Raw genomic sequence first — 14,668 nt, forward strand, 5'->3', positions numbered from 1 at the left:
GGCTCTTTTCGTACCCATTGTGTCTTCAATATTTCATATTATTTGTTCACATTTTTATTCATTTTTTCTTTTTATATTTGTTTATTTCATTTACATTTTTATTTGTTTTATTTTTATATAAATTTTTTTCACTCATCTTTTATTTTTTTCACAATTTTCTTTGTGTATTTGTGCTATGTATTATGCATTATACATAATTGTGTGTATAATTACTTTATGATATATGACATTTGATGTATGTATTGAATGCCATGTGTTATTTTTACGTACATTTGTTTTTTAACAGAGACATGATATATAGTTGTTATAGTTATATGATGCACATACACTTTCATATAGCCTGCATACACATTATGCTAATTGTTAAAAAAAATTTTTATTGCTTGCATAGTGTGCTTATAATTGACACATAGTGTGTGCCTTTGCACTCTATGTCAGGCATATTCACTTTAATGGTTCATACACACCGCTATAATTATTTCAGCATCATTATGTTTTATCCCCTCACTTTCAACACTTGCTATCACTTTAAATAGTGATTATTATTCTTCATAATTATTTTATTTTCTTGTCCTCACTTGAGCGCATGCCCAGTTCTGTCCTCCCTAGGAGCCTTCTGACGTGCTCAGTCTGGTATGTAGCTGTCTCTGGCTGTTTTGCAGCTTGAGCCGCTTTCATGCTGATGATAGACTCGCTGTTCATAATGGGGACTCAACAGCGCATGCGCCAATAATGCTGTGGACGTTTAGAACTGGATACTACTGACGTCATTGTGGACACTACAGCGCAGGTCCTGAATTTTACAAGCTTTATTAGGGAAAGCGGTTTATTGGTTGACCGCACTATATAAACTAGATCCGGGGCACTTGTAAACCACGCCTCCTGAGGAAGCTGTGGCGTAACGCGCGTAGGGGCGGCAGGTTTTACAGCGACATACACAGCACATGTAAGTTGTTACTTTCTAATGCAGTTCTTGTATCTTACTCTGGAATTTGTATAGACAGTTTTTACTCTGTGTACACTTAACGCCTACCAGGCTTATTTGATACAAGGCACTTATGCACTTTATATTCAGCAGTTTACTCTGGGCACTTATTGTATGCAAAACCTTATCTGGGCATACTGTACATATTATGTAAATGGGGAGTTTGCTGTTTACTATGCATTCTATTTGTGAAAGGAAAGCAAAGAAACTACATGTTTTATACAGATAAAAACTTTATTAACTGTCAATGAGCTGGTTTAATTATATTGTGTTTATGTCTGCTGTAATTTGCATTTAGCATTTATGCTCTGTTAATTATTCTAAATAAATTATTTAGCTTGAAAAACTCCAATTTTGATCTCTTGTGATGCTTAATAGCTCATTTATGAGATTTTTTTTGCTATTATATTTCCAGTGAGTTGAGCCTTTGAAGAATTTTTTCCAATATTTGGGATATATTTGTACTTTATCCTATATACAGTATTAGCCTGTACATCGCTTCCTATATACAGTATGAGGCTGCATATAGCCTCCTATATACAGTATGAGCCCACATAGCCTCCTGTATACAGTATGAGGCCGCATATAGCCTTCTATATACAGTATGAGGCTGCATATAGTCTCCTATATACAGTATGAGCCTGCACATTGCTTCCTATATACAATATGAGCCCACATAGCCTCCTATATACAGTATGAGCCTGCACATCGCTTCCTATATACAGTATGAGCCTGCACATAGCCTCCTATATACAGTATGAGCCTGTACATCACTTCCTATATACAGTATGAGGCCGCATATAGCCTCCTATATACAGTATGAGCACCCACATATAGCCTCCTATGTACAGTATGAGCCTGCGCATTGCTTCCTATAAACAGTATGAGCATCCACATAGCCTCCTATGTACAGTATGAGCCTGCACATCGCATCCTATAAACAGTATGAGCCTGCAAATCGCTTCCTATATACAGTAAGAGCCCACATATAGCCTCCTGAATACAGTATTTGCCTCCTATATAGTGTGAGTCCCCATATAGCCTTCTATATACAGTATGAGCCTGCACATCGCTTCCTATATACAGTATGAGGCCACATATAGCCTCCTATATACAGTGTGAGCACCCACATATAGCCTCCTGTATACAATATGATGCTGCATATAGCCTTTTATATACAGTATGAGACTGCATATAGCCTCCTATATACAGTATGAGCCTGTACTTCGCTTCCTATATACAGTATGAGGCAGGCCTTTTCCTTCAAGGCGGTGCGTGGCTCCAGGCAGGGGTTTTTGGTTCCAGGTTGGTGGCGTCAGCACTTGGAGAAGGGCCATCAAATCTGGGATTGAGTGCTTCTCCTTACGGACTTTTCCCACCCACACTCAGTCTCCTGACTTCAGGGCGTGCATACCAGGCACCGAATCTAGACCTGGCAATGAAGCAAAAACTTGAGAATGGACATTAGCATGATTCTTGATAAATTCAATTACACATGCAGACAAAGTATCACATTGCATATTCAACTGCTAAGTAAAGAATACCCCTAACCTGGGTTTTTGACCCAAATAAAGTTTCATATTGGTGACAGCTTTTTCTGAGCCTATGGGAGAGTCTAATGCCAGGGTTTGTCGGCACCCTTGAAATTGTTCCATAAAATTATTGCAATCACACATTTTGTTATACACATGTTTATTTCCTTTTTGGGCATTGGAATAACACAAAAAAACTGAGAAGGAAAAGACAAATTGGAAATAATTTCACACAAAATTCACACATCATTTCGGACAAAATTATTTTCACCCTCAACTTAAAGGGAATTTGTCAACCTATTTTGGGCCTATAAGCTGCGGCCACAGCCATCAGAGGCTTATCTACATCATTCTGTAATGCTGTAGATTAGCCCGCAGTGTAACTTGAAAGATAAGAAGAAAGAGTTATATTATACTCACTGGAGGGGCGGGGGCGGGTGTGGTGGGTGTCGCGGTCCGGTCCAGCGCCTCCCATCTTCTAGAGATGACGTCCTCCTTCTTTCTTCTACTGCGGCTCGTGCGCAGGCGTACTTTCTCGGCCCTGTTGAGGGCAGAGCAGAGTACTGCAGTGCGCAGGTGCCAGGAAAGGTCAAAGAGGTCCGGCGCCTGCGCACTGCAGTACTTTAATCTGCCCTCAACAGGGCAGATAAAGTATGCCTGCGTAGGAGCCACGGCAGAAGTAAGAAGGAGGACGTTATCTCTAGAAGATGGGAGGCGTCGGACTGGACGGCGACACCCATCGGACAGGACCGGACGCAGGGGTGAGTATAATCTAACTCTTTTTTATTATCTTTCAGGTTTCATCGGGGGCTTGTCTACAGCATTACAGAATGCCGTAAATAAGCCCCTGATGGCGGTGGCTGCAGCTTATAGGCCAAAAATGGGGTGACAGATTCCCTTTAATATTTGGTTGCACACTCTTTGAAATAAATAACTGCAATCAATCGCTTCCTATATCCATCAACAAGCTTCTTACAACTCTTAACTGGAATTTTTGACCACTCTTTTTTTGCAAACTGGTCCAGGTCTCTCATATTTGAAGGGTTTCTTCTCCCAACAGCAATTGTAAGATCTTTCCACAGGGATTTAGATTCGGACTCATTGCTGGCCACTTCAGAATTCACTTTGTTTCCATCCATCCATGCCTCTTGAAGTATGTTGGGGTCATTGTCCTGCTGGAAGACCAATGACCTAGGACAGAAACCCATCTTTCTTTTATTCCAAACTCTTTTTATTAGTTTAAAATAGTACATATCAAACTAATAACAGGTCATAAAATCCATGTCAAGTTGTCTTTTCCATTCTATTCAAAATGACGTTATTGTCAAATCAATAAACTTATCCAAACTCTACCTATTCTGTAATCCCTCCCACCTCTTTGCATGCATCCACAAAAATCTAGAGTTTATGGAATCGGGATATGTCCATCAATACATTTAAGGAGATACATTCTGGTGTCCTTCAACTGGGCTCTCAGTCTATCTTTGATAGCTAGTGATAATGTAGGAATAAGAAAAGACCAAGTCGTGAGAAACTTCCCTGTCTCTCTCTGTCAGTTAATGTTTCCAACCAATCCATTTTGAATAGGAACATTATTTTTGTCTGCAATAGTGATTGGGATTGTATATTAGGATTCAACCAATGGTGTAATGTGCTCTTCCTTACTGCCGAAGCCCATATTACCAAAATTGCTTTTATATGCTTGAGCATAGATTGCTGAGATTCCTCTAGCATATTGAAGATTGCCTACTGCGGTGTAAGTGGGAATGTGATATGAAAGGTAGTCTGTAGTTCTACAAGTATCCTATGCCACAGATCTTGTATTCTTGGACAACTTCACAGGTGATGAAGGATGTCTGTGTTGTGTGTTCCACATTTTGAGCATGTATACAATGTTGTAGGTGTCATTTTGGCCTGCATTGACACAGTGATGTATGCCCTATGGAGAATCAATAGACATGTCCGTGTAACTACTATAGGGGATAAATTTCTTCTGTGACATTGTAGCATCCAAAAAGTCCCCAACTTCAAACCCTGGAATATCTCTCACCCATCTAGAAGGCCCGGTGTCTCTCCCCTCCCAAGACCAACGCTGACGAAGTATGGAGTATATTTTGCTTGTTGAAGCATTCTGCAACCTCGAGGTTTTAAGAAAGACCTCCATGTTATTCATCTGAGCTGTGTCTTTCCTACCACTAATATATTTTTGGGCTAGATTATGTGCCTGAAGGAAGAGGAATGGCCTGTGTCTAAATAAAAGGAAAACGCTGTGTTATTGTTTCAAAAGATAGTAGGGAGAAATTTTGATCCAGCATGTCAGCCACCATGGTGCATCCCTGTTTTGTCAAGGTTACATAATGCACAGGTGGATAATTATTTATAAATTTAGGGTTGCCTAGAAATGGCTGAAAGAGAGCCAGATTGCCTGTCCCTCCTCAAATTTTTCTCCCACTACTCCATGTCAAAATAGTTTGCCACAAAACCGAGTGCTCCCTAATATCATCAGGGAGTTCATAGTTACCCAGATGGATCAGAGCGGTTAGTGACACCTGAGGGCTCAACTGTTGCTCCAAGTGTATGTTGGCAAAATGGGAGATCCCACAAATCCAATCCACAATGAACCTAAAGTTAGCTGCCAGGTTGTATCTTCCAATATCTGGAAAATTAATTCTTCCCTCTCTTCTGGGCAATTGTAGCTTAAGCATTCTTATATGCATTCTTCCCTTCTCGACCTATGTGAACCTCCTAAACGCTGCATTTAATTATTTAATATCTGGTTGTGACAAAAGCAGCTGAGGAGCTTGGAATAAGTATAGCAACTTTGGAAAGATGACCATTTTAATGAAATAGTATCTACCTCAAAAGGATAGAGCAAAATGTCTCCATGAGTTTAACCCCTTAGCGACCGCCGATACGCCTTTCAACGGCGGTAACTAAGTGTACATAAACCACAGCGCCGCTAATTCACGGCGCTGTGGAGAAAGTGAATAGCTCCCCCCAATGTGGGATTTTCTCCGGGGTCTCGGCAGCCGGGGGTAGCTGAGACCCCAGAGAACATGAATCGGTCGGTTTTTACCAACCCGGCTTTTGTGATCCCCCCCGGTACCTCTCCGTCGTCCAGGGTCCCCTCCCGATGGTCCCGCCGGCATCCTCCGGTGGTCGCCGCCATCTTGGATCCAGAAGAAAATGGCAGGCGCATGCGCAGTGCACCCGCCGGGAATCTGCCGGATCCGGCTGGCAGATTCCATTCATTCATTTTGATCACTATGATAAACTATCATAGTGATCAAAATAAAAAAATAGTACATAACCCCCCGCCGTTTATCACCCCCTTAGTTAGGCCAACATAACGAAATAAAGAAAATATTTTTTTTTTTTTCAGTTTTCCATTAGGGCTAGGGTTAGGGTTATGGCTAGGGCTAGGCTTAGAATTAGGGTTAGGGCAAACTAGGATTAGGGTTAGAATTATGATTAGGGATTATAGTTGGGATTAGGGTTAGGGTTGGGATTAGGGTTGGAGCAAGAATTGAGGGGTTTCCACTATTTACCAACTTTGGGGCGTCTAAAAATTGGGGTCTAAAAAAATCACTTTTGTGGAAATAAAAAAGACTTTATTTTCACGGCTCTGCGCTTATAAACTTCTGTGAAGCGCTTGGGGGTTCAAAGTGCTCAGCACACATCTAGATAAGCTCCTTGGGGGGTCTAATTTCCAAAATGGGGTCACTTGTGGGGGGGTTTCCACTGTTTAGGCCCATCAGGAGCTCTGCAAACGCAACATGACGCCCGCAGACCATTCCATCAAAGTCTGCATTACAAAATGGCACTCCTTCCTTTCCAAGCTCTCCCATGCACCCAAAAAGTGGTTCCCCCCCACATATGGGGTATCGGCGTAATCAGGACAAATCGCACAACAACTGTGGGGGTATGATTTCTCCTGTTACCCTTGTGAAAATAAAAATTTGGGGGCGAAAAGATCATTTTTGTGGAAAAAAAATGGATTTTTTATTTTCACGGCTCTACGTTATAAACTTCTGTGAAGCACTTGAAGGTTCAAAGTGCTCACCACACATCTACATAAGTTCCTTAATGGGTCTAGTTTCCAAAATAGGGTCACTTGTTGGGGGTTTCCACTGTTTAGGCCCATCAGGGGCTCTGCAAACACAACATGATGCCGGCAGACCATTCCATCAAAGTCTGCATTCCAAAATGGCACTCCTTCCCTTCCAAGCTCTCCCATGCGCCCAAACAGTGGTTCCCCCCCACATATGGGGTATCAGCATACTCAGGACAAATCGCACAACTGTGGGGGTATTATTTCTCCTGTTACCCTTGTAAAAATAAAAATTTGGGGGCGAAAAGATCATTTTTGTGGAAAAAAAATGATTTTTTATTTTCACGGCTCTACGTTATAAACTTCTGTGAAGCACTTGAAGGTTCAAAGTGCTCATCACACATCTAGATAAGTTCCTTAAGGGGTCTAGTTTCCAAAATAGGGTCACTTGTTGGAGGTTTCCACTGTTTAGGCACATTAAGGGCTCTCCGAACACAATATGGCATCCGATCTCAATTCCAGCCAATTATGCGTTGAAAAAGTCAAACGGTGCTCCATCCCTTGCGAGCTCTGCCGTGTGCTGAAAAAGTGGTTTACCCCCACATATGGGGTATCGGCGTATTCAGGAGAAATTGTACAGCAAATTTTGTGGTTGATTTTCTCTTTTAACACTTGTGAAAATAAAAAAAATTGGTTCTGAAGTAAATTTTTTGCAAAAAAAAGTTAAATGTTAATTTTTTCCTTCCACATTGTTTTAGTTCCTGTGAAGCATGTAAAGGGTTAATAAACTTCTTGAATGTGGTTTAGAGCACCTTGAGGGGTATAGTTTTTAGAATGGTGCCACCTTTGGGTATTTTCTTTCATGTACACCCCTCAAAATGACTTTAAATATGATGTGGTCCCTAAAAAAAAATGGTTTTGTAAATTTTGTTGTAAAAATGAGAAATCGCTGGTCAACTTTTAACCCTTATAACTTCCTAACAAAAAAAAATTTTGGTTCCAAAATTGTGCTGATGTAAAGTAGACATGTGGGAAATGTTATTTATTAAGAAATTTTGTGTGACAAATCTCTCTGATTTAAGGGCATAAAAATTTAAAGTTTTAAAATTGCAAAATTTTCGACATTTTCGCCATATTTCCATTTTTTTCATAAATAAACACAAGACTTATCGAAAAATGTTACCACTAACATATATTGTCAGTGAGACAAGATGAGACACAAACACAGGCAGAGAGCAGACTGAGCAAACGATGGGGCCCAAGCTGTCTAGACAGGACAGAAAAGATACTGTCTGCAATCACGCACAAAACCCTGAAAAAGTCCAACACTTCTGATATGCAAAAAACCTGAGATCACACGATCTCACCCCCGCTAGATCAGCACTCTGGTATTAACTGGCAGCAAAGCAAAAAGATATTAACATAACAGGGGACTGAACAAGCTGCAACATATGAAGTAGGGCCCAGCGCTACCCCCAGCAGGGAGCACGCTGAACCCTAGCAGCAAAACAGAAAGCCAAAAAGACACAACCAGATTAGATGCAAAGGATTAGCCAAAGAATCACTTAGCTGAACCATGCAGATCAGGCAGGGGACAAAAGAGCTCCAAATGCACACGGAGGAAATCACCAGCCACCTCCAAGAGCAGCCAGCTCAATTATATGCTCCCAGCCAGTAATCCCAGGTTGCAATTATCGTCGTCAGGTGGGGAACCTCCACTACTCTCAGCAACCACCAGAGGGAGCAGAGGGAGCTTCGGCTCAGAACTCCGAGCAAGAGAATTCACAACAGCACAGATACACAATGCAAGGATTAAGTTAACTTCTCCCCTTTTTATCTAGTTAATATTGCCCACACCTGTTACTTGCCACAGGTGAGTTTGAACGAGCATCACATGGTTGAAACAAAGTTGTTTACCCAGAATTTTGAAAAGGTGCCAACAATTTTGTCCTGGCCAGTTTGGTGTCTTTTTTTCTCTCTTTTCTGTGTTGTTCCAATACACACAAACGAAATAAACATATCGTGTAAATGCAACATCTTTCTGGAAAAAATACTTAATTTCCTGGAACAATTGCAAGGGTGCCAACACTTTTGGCCATGACTGTCTAAACATTTTAGTCTATGGACAGGTTCACATTTCCCTGTTTTTTTCTTGCACCATTTGTCTGCAATAGGAAACATGTCTGTTTTTTATGAGATTTGAGGAACAAAATCTCCTATTCAAATGAATATGTCAATGCAATGCATGCTTAAGCCAACACCTTGAAGACAAGTAATCCACTTTTGTCCATATGAGAAAAACAACTAATGTGTGAATAATGCCTTACTAATTGGATATCTAATATGGGAAAATTTTACATTTACACCTCATTCAGATGTTTGGTTCTTTACGTGTTTTAAACCATGTTTCAACAGTGTTTGGTCAGTGTTTTAGGTTTAAGCATTAATGTTTCATCAGTGATTTTACCCATCCTATTCATTACAAAGTGAATAATAGGCCCATAGACTTGTATTAGTACTTTTCATCCTTGATGTCTATAAAAAAAGGACATGTGAGCAGTCCCATAAGCTATAATGGGTACCTGATCTATCTGTGAAAATCAGTTAGAACACGTAGGTTACTTGAATGACACGATGAGGCCTTAGGCTATGTGCACACGTTGCGGATTCTGCTGCGGATCCGCAGCAGATTTGGCCCTGCGGACCCGCAGCGGTTTCCGCAGCGGAGTACAGTAACATTATAGCCTATGCAAAACAAAAAACGCTGTGCAGATGCTGCGGATTTTTTGCCGCTGCATGTCAATTGTTTGTGCAGATTCTGCAGCGGTTTCACACCTTATCATTATGAGGTGTGAAACTGCAGGGCAAAACCGCAGGCTAATCCGCAGATAATTTCACCAAATCCGCGCGGAAAAATCCGCAGTGCAATCCGCAACGTGTGCACATAGCCTTAGGGTACGTTCCCACAATCAGGAATTGCTGCAGATTTGACGCTGCGTATTTATACAGCGTCAAACCTGCCGCGGCCAGATGTTACAGCATAGTGGATGAGATTTCTAGAAATTCCAGGTCCACTATGCATGGCAAAGTCGCCTGCGGATCACCCATGGAGTGGATATTGACATGTAGTGCGGCTTTCAAGACAGCAGCAGTCTATTTCTCTTGTGGAGATGCTGGAATCCATGGCACAAATCTAGGATCTGCCTCATATTTCTCCCATGGATTCCAGAGCAATCAATATTCAGTCTACGCTTTGGTGGGTCTGTAAACCCATTCAATTAGCATAATTATCATGTGGATACCCGCTATGGCCTTAGGGTATAATTAACATGGAAGACAATTCAAATAGTAACATATCACTTACTGAAGCAATGGAAAAATCTGTGACCATAAAAATAGCAACATAGATCTCCCATTTAAAACAATAGAGGGTGGTTTGTAGGCAACATTCATGCAGATTTTGGTGCAGAATATGACTGGAAATCCACCTGGCAAACACGCTGTGTGACCGTACCCTGATCCCATTTAATGGCAACTTTTGTAGCAGCGGTGGTCTGACACCCGGGTAATTCTTTCCTTATTTTACTGCATATATGTTTAACTGTTATATGACTAAGGCTAGGTTCAGATGAGTGTAGTTCTTGATCTGTATATTGACCGCAATGTCTGAACTTACCATGGGTCTCACAGCAAGAACTTGCAGCCTTAAAACTGTCTATTTGGTTTGATCAGATGAATATATGATTAGTCTGTGGCTGCCATGAACCTGACATGGATCCATTATAGCCAGGATGCAGAATGATTGTCTGTGTAGGAAAAAAAAATTACATTATGCAATTTTTTGGGCAATTTTACAGACCATAATAATGATGAAAAATATTAAGGCAGCTTCTGCACCTGTCTGCACTGCGGATGAACTTACAGAGCCAGTCACCATCGCAATTAGTAGCTGTGACTGACTTGATTTTCAATATGACCATCAGAACCCAGCCTTAGGCCTTATACAGACGAATCAGTCTGGTCTCAGACCGCAATGCACGGGAATCAGTCCGGTCTCAGACGGCAATGCACAGACTGGCTGGCAGCTCTCCTGACTCAAGCCTGATAGACATATATGAAGCTGTCATGCTCCAATCGGTAGAATTGCGGCCAGTCCAGCACATTGCGGTCCAGGATCAGACAGAATTGCACTGACATCTGATTTAGGCCGGGATCACACATGCGAGAAACTCGGACGAGTCTCGCATCTTAATACCCGGCACTGCCGCCGTCACTCAGGAGTGGAGCGTGCGGCCACGTAGAAATACATGGAGCAGCACACTCCGCTCTCGAATGCCAGGTATTAAGATGCGAGACTCGTCCGAATTTCTTGCGAGTATGAGCCCTAAGGGTGTGTGCACACGTTAAGGATTCTGCTGCGGATCCGCAGCGGATTTGGCCCTGTGGATCCGCAGCAGTTTCTGTGCTGTGGTGTACAGTACCATTTAAGGCAATGCAAAATGAAAAACGCAGTGCCCATGGTGCGGAATTTTCCGCGGTTTTAAATCCGCAGCATGTCACTTGTGAGGATTCCGCAGCGGTTTGGCACCTGCTCCGTGACAGGTGTCAAACCGCAGGCTACTCTGCAGCAGATTCTGCAACGTGCAGTGTGTGCACACACCCTCAGGCTATTTGCACACACTGCGGAATCACCTGCGGGTTTTTCCCCGCGGAACCGCAGGTAAAGTGACATGCGGTTTTGCCCTGCGGTTTCACACCTCTACTATGTTAAAGGTGTGAAACTGCAGCGGAATCTGCGGAAACAACTGACATGCTGCGGTTTATAAACTGCAGCAAAACCGCGTGGAAAAAACCACAGCGTGAGCACTGCGGTTTCGAAAACCTATAGGGTTACATGGTACTGTACCATGTCTGCAGAACTGCTGCGGTGCCGCAGGGCCAAATCCGCAGCGTGTGCACATAGCCTTAGTCTCAGGCTGGGAATTTAGACTGGGAAAGCTGTGGTCACTGGTCAGTCAGGCATTAAGGGTCATATACAGATTGGGAACTATGCCCGTCTGAACATAAGGCTTTCTGGAACTCGGGTCTCACGTATAAGGAATGGTCCGCTGCGCGCTGCACTCGGTTGTATAGAAAAGTGGAGGGAAAATAGGTCAAAAACTTATGAGGCCAGTGCTGCTCTATCCCCTGCAGTGTCAGCAGCCTCCTGTCAGTGCACCTGCTGCCGACCATAGAAACTTTTTCTCCCTCATCCCATATCACCACCATCACACATCGCCTCAGGTTCGGTAACGTTCCCCTTCCTGAGGTAACGCGCGGTGCACGCCGGGAGGACAGCACATCGGGTAGGTGTGGAGCCGGCCGCTCGCTCGTCATCCCTCCTCCAGCAGGGGGGAAGTGGCTGCTCGGGTGCGGCTGTCTGGGTAATCTGACTGCCGCGCTCCAGTCTGAGCCCCCAGTCCTCGGCAGGCGGAGGAGAGAGCGGCCGCATCCTCGTCCTGTAGCTGCTGGCACCGGTGAGTCCTAGGGACACTGGTTTACCTTGTATCCGATACGTCATGTTTGCCATCCTTACAGGGGAGGAAAGTTGCAGAACTTGGGGATTATCTGGGAGTGGGACCTGACAACTGGCTGATGTCTGGGTATCAGCGATTCCACCCGGGGGTCCGGATATGAGGATCAGCAGGCTTTTAGGTTATTGAAATCAAAGTAACTATATGTAAAAGTGACCATGGTCTAAAGGCCCTTTTACATTTAGCGATGCACCAGCGATCCAACCAGCGATCCGACCCGGTCAGGATCGCTGGTGCATCGCTAAATGATCGCTAGTGAGCTTTCATACAGAAAGATCTCACAGCGATGCAGCAGCGACGCAGCGCACGATACTTACCATTCACACACAGCGATCCTGGCGTCCTCCCGCCCGCCTCCAGCGTCGCTCGTCGTCACAGCAGGAAGTCTCAGCAGGAAGCGCCCGACGAGAAATGGAGCCGGACATTCTCGCGCGATCAGCGATGGACAGCGGGGGAGCCGGTCGCTGGTAAGTATCACACATAGCGATATCTCTAGCAATATCACTATAACGTCACAAAACCAGTGACGTTTTAGCGATATTGCTAGCGATATCGCTTAGTGTAAAACCCCCTTAAGGGTACGTTCACATGCAGCGTTATTTACTGCACAAAAAGTAAAGTACTGGCAGGAACACCGCTGCGTACGCTTCATGCGTCTTTATGTGCATTTTTTTTTTACCCTATTCATTTGAATAGGTGAAAAATGCTGCATAAATCCTGGGAGAATACACTTGGGTGGATTTTAAAATGGCACTAGCTCAATAAAAATCATCAGCGTCTGAATTTGATATTCTAAAACTCCTTTAGTTTGCAGGTGCTGTACAGCACAGCAGCGTTTTGTCCACGCACAAACTCATTGGGAAAAACTGCTGCAAAAATGCCGTGTGTGAACCTACCCTGGAGCTGCACTAAGAATGGGCATGTGAAAAAGTCTGATTTTGATCCAGAAACAAAAAAAATTTTGTACACCAACATTTTTAAAACCAATATGTTCTCCTAGGTTAAAAAATGGCCATGGTATGAACTGCGATATTTTTTTTTTCCCACTTATAGAATTAGGTGAGTCTCATCTGAAATACAAAAGTGAATCATCATTCAGTCAATGCAAAAAAAAACACTGTTATTGAGCAGCCCTGTTCATTAACATTGGTCAGTGTGCTGCCCGGTATTAACAGTAACATACATACAACAGTACATATACGCTCATTTGAATGAACCCTTAGAACAATAAGTGAGATTTCCTAGGATGGTAATTGGGAATGAACAGGTATGTTTCCACGTTACGTTTAGGCAGCGCTTTGGATGCAGCTCTGCCCCCTTTTGTACACCCGGTGGTTCCACATGTGTTCATTGAACCATGTGGAATCACCGCGTCCTGTATATAGACACTGATGTTTATCCTAGAGACTGAGCGTCTCCGCAAGATAACTTAACATGCTGTGGTCTAGAAAGACGCGCGGCATGTGCGTATACGCAGGGGAGTCGGAGGCGTCCCTGCACGCATAGTGGAGATGGAGTTGGGATGAAAATTGAATTGCATTACTGCACTAGAAATATGAAGAAACATGTTTCCCTTTAGCGAACCCTTTAAAAAATAAAAAACGAAGCAAAAAATAATGGTTTATTATCATACCGCAGAACAAAAAGTGCAATAACGCGCGATCAAAAAGACGCATATAAATATCCATGGTACCTCTGAAAACGTCATCTTGTCCCGCAAAAAACGAGCCACCATACAGCATCATCAGCGAAAAAATAAAAAAGTTATAGCTCGCAGAATAAAGCGATGCAAAAATAATTATTTTTTATATAAAATTGTTTTCATTGCATAAAACCGACAAAACTTAAAAAAGCGACCTAAATGAGGTATCGCTGTAACCGTACTGACCCAAATAATAAAACCGCTTTATCAATTTTACCGCACGCGGAACGGTGTAAACACACCCCCCAAAAGAAATTCATGAAACGCTGGTTTTTGTTCATTCTGCGTCCCAAAAATCGGAATAAAAAGCAATCAAAAGATGTCACTTGCCCGACAATGGTACCAATAAAAACGTCAACTCGTCCCGCAAAAAATAAGACCTCACATGACTCGGTGGGTCAAAATACGGAAAAATTATAGCTCTCAAAATGTGGTGATGCAAAAACTATTTTTACAATAAAAAGCGTCTTTTAGCGTGTGACAGCTGCCAAATATAAAAACCACCATAAATAGTAAATCAAACCCCCCTTTATCACCCCCTTAGTTAGGGAAAAATAATAAAATTAAAAGAAAATGTATTTATTTCCATTTTCCGGTTAGGGCTGAGATTAGGGTTAGGGGTGTGTTGGGGATAGGGTTGGAGTTAGAATTGGAGGGTTTCCACTGTTTGGGCACATCAGGGGCTCTCCAAATGCAATATGGCGTCTGACCTCAATTCCAGCCAATTCTGTGTTGAAAAAGTCAAATGGTGCTCCTTCCCTTCCAAGCTCTGCCATGCGCCCAAACAGTGTTTTACCCCCACATATGGGGTATCAGCCTACTCAG

General features: G+C 42.8%; 1 protein-coding gene and 1 long non-coding RNA gene across 3 annotated transcripts in view; one reads left to right on the plus strand and one right to left on the minus strand.

Moving 5' to 3' along the window:
- Nucleotides 1-3,392: 3,392 nt before the first annotated feature.
- Nucleotides 3,393-11,784, minus strand: LOC141047172 (uncharacterized). The gene is made up of 3 exons (XR_012219763.1): nt 11,660-11,784; nt 10,245-10,374; nt 3,393-3,708 (listed from the first exon to the last, which is right to left on the minus strand). It is a non-coding gene; the product is annotated as an uncharacterized lncRNA (long non-coding RNA).
- ANXA3 (annexin A3) overlaps nt 11,762-14,668 on the plus strand; it is a 99,747-nt gene continuing 96,840 nt past the window's right edge. Inside the window, exon 1 of one of the 2 annotated variants that reach the window (XM_073542123.1) lies at nt 11,762-11,913. The gene's annotated coding sequence lies outside the window, so the exon portion shown is untranslated. The other variant, XM_073542119.1, reaches the window with a different exon arrangement.

This window comes from Dendrobates tinctorius, unplaced genomic scaffold, assembly GCF_039654945.1.
Source record: "Dendrobates tinctorius isolate UK_male_01 unplaced genomic scaffold, ASM3965494v1 ptg000011l, whole genome shotgun sequence".
NCBI classification, from domain to species: domain Eukaryota; kingdom Metazoa; phylum Chordata; class Amphibia; order Anura; family Dendrobatidae; genus Dendrobates; species Dendrobates tinctorius.